The sequence below is a fragment of the Phodopus roborovskii genome, unplaced genomic scaffold (genome assembly GCF_943737965.1).
Source record: "Phodopus roborovskii unplaced genomic scaffold, PHOROB, whole genome shotgun sequence".
Lineage (NCBI taxonomy): Eukaryota > Metazoa > Chordata > Mammalia > Rodentia > Cricetidae > Phodopus > Phodopus roborovskii.
This window is the reverse complement of record NW_026126547.1, coordinates 5,639,977-5,646,880: the sequence shown is the minus strand read 5'-3', so window position 1 is coordinate 5,646,880 and position 6,904 is coordinate 5,639,977. Positions and strand designations below refer to the sequence as shown.

At 43.3% G+C, this 6,904-nt stretch overlaps 1 protein-coding gene across 1 annotated transcript in view; it reads left to right on the top strand.

Moving 5' to 3' along the window:
- The first annotated feature begins 2,132 nt into the window (after positions 1 to 2,132).
- Ddc (dopa decarboxylase) overlaps positions 2,133 to 6,904 on the top strand; it is an 83,375-nt gene continuing 78,603 nt past the window's right edge. The window contains exon 1 of the mRNA XM_051200694.1: positions 2,133 to 2,255. The gene's annotated coding sequence lies outside the window, so the exon portion shown is untranslated. The remainder of the gene's footprint in view (positions 2,256 to 6,904) is intronic.

The window sequence follows — 6,904 nt, the reverse complement described above, 5'->3', positions numbered from 1 at the left end:
GTTAGCTCAAAACTCGGGATCACATAAATGGCCCTGAGTAAACCAAAGGAACATTAACCCAAAGGAAAATAATCTAAACAGGGCAAAGAGATTTCTAGGGAGGAGGGAGGCTTGTGAGGGAAGCAGGGAAACAGAGGTTAGAGGAGAGAGGCATCGCTTGCACAGGGTACATACATGAAATTGTGAAATAACACAGTGTCTTAATAAAAAAAGGAGTGTCCATCCTCACCAAGGTGCCACATAACCCACAACCTTGAAGTCAAGAAGTGGCAAAAGAGGGTAAAGTTTCTCCCTCTACTTTAGCTTGACATCTGTCCTCTGCCCTTGGATGTTGGAGCTCCTGATTCTGGAAACTTCACACTCAAATTGCCAGTGATCTCCTGTTTCCAGCCCCCCTGAGAACTGGGGTTACAGGTGTGTGTGAGCACCCAGCTCATGTGGGTGCTGAGATTATTATTTTCAGGGGAAACTTTTTAAATTGTGTGTTCTTGTTACTTCAGCTCTTATTGCTTATGTTGTGTGCTTCTTATTGCTTCCTGCCAAATCCTTTCCACTCATAACTTGATTTCCTGGCCAGACACCTCTTCTGAATTTTAAGCTCAGATATTGAAAGACCTACCGGATATTTACTCTTAGATAAGAAGAGAATATCAGAAATTTAATTTCCAAACTGAATGCTTGGTGTCCTCCATCTCTCCTGAGCCAAAGCTGGTCTCATCTGCCAAGTTCTATTCGTCCATAACTAAGTCTACTGCCTTTGGATTCCATGCCCAAGATTTCGTGGTTCTTTCCTCTTCGTCTTGATGTGTGTACACAAGTATTGGCATGCATGCATGTGTACATGCATGTCTCAGACCTGTCTGCCTTCCTTATCTCAACATTCTTCCCTCCCCAAGCCATCCTGGATTTTTGAGCTTTCCTCCCCTCAGGAAAGCAGAGAGAATTCCACTCTGACCCTCTTGTCTCTGGACCCCACACATGAGCCACAGTGAGGTTAAAACATAAGGAAGCCAAGGGAACTGCTTTCTAGAATACTCCAACATCGTCCATTGCTGTAGAGGGATGCTCAGTGTATGTGTAGTGTGGCTTGCAAGGTCCACTGTGGCTGGTCTTTGGGGTCGGCTTTCTTTGAGTCCTGGAAGGGCTTGGGGCTCTCATTGACACTGATTCCTACCAGGTACCGTTCCTTCACTCTTCCCTTGCTGAGAACAATCACTTCTCAGGCCTCAGCAGAGACTTGGAGTATGGGGTGCCTTGCAACAGGCCTCTGTGCAATTGCATTGAAGCGCCCCCCCCCGTCTTTCCTCCAATAATTCTTGGGGGATCTGGAGACCCCTCATTGTCTCCCAGGTTCTCTCCCAGGTCCCAATTCTGACTATGAATCCTTGGATCCAAGCCTACTCCTACCACCATTCCTGTCCCTGTTGTGGAGTACAGATAGCTTTACCCATCCCCTAGCCAGTGGCAACTACCTCTAGTGACAACCATTCTGTCTTCAGCTGCCTGGAACCCAGCCCTTTCCCAGTTGCCCATACACAGTCTCACATCCACTCTGTTCTTTGTTCCTTTGTTCCTGATGGCCCAAGTTGGCAACCTGCCTGGAAGGCCAGCGCTTAGTGCTCTGTGGCCTTTTCCCATGTGTCTTCTCAATGATACTCCCTTGGCTCTCCTTTATGTGCCAATGAAACTCTGTCAGCTTGGGCTTCCTGAAATTCATCAAAATCTCATTCATTATATTGTCTCCTGTATCACAAGTGTGAAGGGGCGGGGAAGAAAGGAAGCGGATGGGTTCTGCCCATCATCTAGCTCTAGAGACCCCAGGAATATACCTTCCCTCTAGGCAGAGGGAAGGGCCAGCCTTTTCCTGACACAGGGCATGGAGTTACCGAATTATCTAGAGGGGCTAACAACATAAAATTGAGGCTATGGGGGAAATCAAAGGTGGTAGGGTTATGCAGTAAGAAAGACCCATGCTGTTAGGGCTTTCTTAGGATCCCAAAGAAGAGCTGTACCCCAACCCCCAAACATGTGTGCTTTCTCTAGATTTCCTTGACCTTTATACCTTCAGAAATTAATGTTTAACCTTAATACGAGGCTAAAATGCAAGGACGAAGAAATGCATCGGTGCCAATCTGCAAAGATAGTAACTGCCCAAGCACCAAGTTCACAGATGAGTTGGCACTTTCTCCCCGATACATAAAGCTGCACAATCTCAAATAGCAGAGTGGAGCGTGAAGAATCCAAATTCTCAGCAAGTAAGTGTTATATTTTTGTCTGATTACAGTTGCTGAAAGGCGCCGTTTCTATTGTGACTCCTGGGCTCCACTTTACTGACTGTGTGCTGAAAGGGTAACTCTCCTGAGAATGGGGATTAGTGATGACAAAATGCTTCCTCTTTCACTGAAGCCTTGGCAAACTTTTCGGTTCTATTGTGACTGCGTAGCTGGTTGTACAAGTGTGTATACATAGAGGCCATGATGGAACTCAAACGCAGTGGTGACACGATGGCTCCAGGCTTGCAGTTCAGCAGAAGATGAAGGAAACAAGGCAACTCTTTCACAATATTATGCACAACAAGGTGGCATCTGGCACTTCACTCCCCCTAGGCCTCCTCATCTGTGAAATGGAGTTTTAGTGGAATCTAGCTTGCCAGGTTCCTGAGGAGATTAAACTCTCTATTCTGAACAAGCTCTTGACGTACATGGCAGATGATTCATCAGCATGAAATCCTCCTTACCTGGATAGTGTCTGTAGTTCTGTGAAGGGTGCTCTCTGCTTTCAACTGCCTAGACAGTTTAATTTACATTACTGGTTACAGTTATCTTTGAGGAGTAGAGCCAGGCAATGGTGATACACGCCTTTAATTCCAGCTTAGAAGGCAGATGAGGGTGGATCTCTGTGAGTTCAAGGCTGGCCTGATCTACAGAGCAAGTTCCAGGACAGCTATGCTACAGAGAGAAACCCTGTCTTAAAGAAAAACAGTGTTTTGATGTCCATAAAAAACAAAATAAAAACCCAGAGCTTATATTAAGCTGCATTTCTCCAATGTACAGTCTACAGCAGAAGAGGTGAGGGAGATGGCATGTAATCCTTCTCATGGTGAATGCAGATGAGATCAGAACTGTAATTGCTTTCACTTCATAGCTCGGCATGTTCTGCTCTACTGTTCTGGGAAAGACATATTTGAAGCACTTTCTGCAGCCCAGGTACTATATTGGCTTCATATGACGGTTCCTCAGAGTGCCTTAACTATTAAGCTTGCTTGTTTTTATTTCTTATGGGAAAACCAAAGGTGAAAAGTCACCATCAATGTCCCATCTAAAAGAAAAGCATCAAAAGGCATTTCAAAACCCTTCAGGGATGAAAGGTTTCTCTATAGATTCCGTGACCAACTATATTTTGCATGTATTCTCTCTTTACTTTTTCAATGCAAGCTATTCTAGTTAATCACTATACGTTTACTATACCTCAACTGCATAAAAGCTTTAGGGAAAATGTCACAGAAGCATAAGAAGGAAGCAATATATGTTTTTTTAAAAAAAAAGTATATCAAGCTCTCTAATGCAGAGAAATGGAACAGGAAAGATGGGGCTCTGTGAAGAAGAATGAGATGGGAAGAGAGAAGGTGGGATTGGGACCCCACTGGAAAGCCAGAAGTGCAGGACCAGATTGGAAGTGAACAGTCTGGGCTTTCAAGATAGCATGCAGCATGGACCAATGCCATCAAAGCAATGAGGGCTAAACACTGTCCTAAGGCAGGCCTCCCCCTGAGTCATAAGCCTTGGAGGGCTCATGCTCCCAGATCCGAGTCAATCCCCTCACAGAACTCTGAGCCACCTCAGAAGGGACTGGGTCTGGAGGACACTCCCTTGGAAGGCTGGGGAAGAAAAGGAGATTTTCAAATTTGAATAGTTGTTTGAGTAATCAACTCAGTAATTCTAGTGTATTAGTAAATTGAACAACAAAAATTCTACTCTGTCAAGAGTATAATACAAAAACAGGAAGCTGACAGGACAGACAGGAAGCTATTGAAGAGAGTCCTTAAAAACTGTGATAAAGATGCTGGAGTGTAGCTCTTCACAGTTGATGGCTTCTGTGGGGGAGGGACACTCAGTTTACTTTAAGGGGCTGGCCACTGGGAGTTTGACAATGCTCCAATGAATATATGAACAACACACATTGGACTTTGTGGTTTTTTGATGTTGTTTCTTTGTTTTAGAGGGAGAACAAAGGTATGCAGGTGGACCTTGGGAGAATGAGAGGGAAGTGTGATCAGGTGCATGAATGAAATTCCCAAATAATTATTAAAAATATTATGGGGGAAGAGTATAATACAGTTGTAAACACATAGACGCTCAAATACATACAAGAAATCTTAGTACAATTATAGGGAGAATTTATAAATATGCCACCAGAATGGAAAATTCTAGCATGTCCTTCTGAACCCATGAGGAATCTGTCCTAGAACCCTGGGGATACCAACAAACATGAATTTTCTTTCTTTCTTTCTTTCTTTCTTTCTTTCTTTCTTTCTTTCTTTCTTCTTCTTCTTCCTCCTCTCTCTCTCTCTCTCTCTCTCTCTCTCTCTCTCTCTCTCTCTCCTTGCTTTTTCTAAGACAGGCTTTCTTTCTGTGTATCCGTGACTGTCCAGAAATTTACTCTGTAAACCAGGCTGGCCTCAAACTCAAGAGATTTGCCTGTCTGAGATTAAAGGTGTCCACCACCATCACCACCATCAGTTACACATGAATTTTCAAATGCCTTTTAAAAACTAGCCTATTTAGGTTCCAACCTATAGGTACTAGCTCCCATAGCCATGAGTCCTCTCTAGATTACATACAATATCTAATATAGTGTGAACAGTTGTTACTACTCTACTTTACAGGGATAATGACAAGAAAAGACATGTACCTGTTCTGTACAGAAATTTTAAAACATTTCTGACTCATAGATAGTCAAACCCACAGTTGAAGAACTCACTAGTTTATTGCACTTGCATGGGACCTCGCATCCAATAAATTGAAAATACGGCCTCTCAAGTGTCCCTGAAATCTAATCCCTTGACCTCATAGCCAAGTACAAAAGACAGGAAAGGGGGCTGAGGCCCCTCTGTCCCCTTCAAGGTCACATTTCCAATTACCCAGTTTCAAGCAGATCACTTCCAAATCTACCAGATCTACCACTTCCAAATAGCTCCACTGATGGTGCAAGATGTAGGGAAAGGTTGGCTGCTCAGCCAGTGACCTCTGGGGGACACTCCAAATCCAAACTACCTGTCGCTCATCACACCAACATCTGGATAAGGAATGCTATATGGCTTCCTCTCCCAACACAAAAGTCGATTAACTAAAACAGTATAAGAATAAGAACAGAAGAAAATCCAACACTGAATTCCCAGTTGTAATTAATAGCAAAAATGTGAGAAGCATTCCTTTCAGAGTCAGTAGGACCAGGCTGCTTGGGAAGTGCTTCTCACAGATATTGTTCAGGAGGAAAGGTTTTTAATATTACTTAGGAATGAGGGTTTTCAGGGCCAGGCACATGAGTCATTTCCAATTTTAAGTGTTCTGGTTGCCATATCTTAAAAGGTAAAAAGTGTATCACTACTAGAATGGAGTGAAAACAGGACTTTCTAATGCAACCCAATTATAGTTTTACACTAGCATTGTGTTTAATGGGAAATATTCACACTGCTTCAATTTGTAAATCATCTATTTCAACTTTGTTCAATAGTGTTGGCTGCACTGTGAGAGCTCCTGGTGTAGCTGGGCCCACCAAAGCATGCAGCAAGGGGAGGCCAGAAAACAATGCAAGAAAAGGTCTGGAAGAAGTGAAATTGTTAGACTCAGAGAAGGCATGGCTGCTGACCTACAAATCCACCTGAATTAATGAGCAAGACATTAAAATTTTAAAGAGAGTATAGTAAGTGGTCAACTGTCTCAATCCTGTTTCTAATAAACAGTTCTCTGATTACCAGCTGAAACATTGTATTTGCATGCTCATGAGAAATCCTGGACTCTATGTCTCACAAATGCTTGCTTTTCTATAAATCGTCTTCCTCCCTCCCTCTCTTCCTTCTTTCCTTCCTTCCTTCCTTCCTTCCTTCTTTCCTTCCTTCCTTCCTCCCCTTTTTTTCTTTTTGGTTTTTTTTAAGACAGGGTTTCTCTGTGAAGTCCTGAAATTCACTTTGTACACCAGGCTGGCCTCGAACCCACAGAGATCTGCCTGCTGTGCTGGGATCAAAGACTTGTGCCACCACCACCTGGCCTTTCTTATTTTTTTATTCATATCTGTTGACCCATAATTAGGAAAATGCCTCTCAAGGCTTCCTCTAGATGCTGTACTTGAAGTACAAGTAAGGAAAAAGAGAAAAAGAAAATCAAATCTATCTATCTCTTATGGTTAGCTGATAAAGTAAACCATCTAAGAAATTCTTTTTGTGCCCGGAGGTGGCGGCACATGACTTTAATCCCGGAGGCAGAGGCAGGCCGATCTCTGTGAGTTCAAGGACAGCCTGGTCTACAGAGTGAGTTCCAGAACAGCCAAGGCTACACAGAGAAATCCTGTCTCCAAAACCAAAAAAAACAAAAACAAAAACAAAAAAACAAAAAACCAACCAACCAACCAAACAAACAAAAAAACAAACAAAAAGAAGAGGAGGAGGATGAGAGGAAATCTTTTTACTTCAATATCATGAAAGACATGCCCCTCAGTTTCTCTTAGACGCTTGCCCCTGCCTGCCCCTGCCATCAGGATGGAGTGAGGCAAACACCCAGCTTCTTGTCCTTCCAAGTGGAGCAGCACAGTTGTCGCAGTGTCTCATACCCCACCCTTTCCATTTTGGTCTGCAATGTGCACCTGTCATTTTCCACACTCAGGGCTCTATTTTTTTCCTTCTGGAATG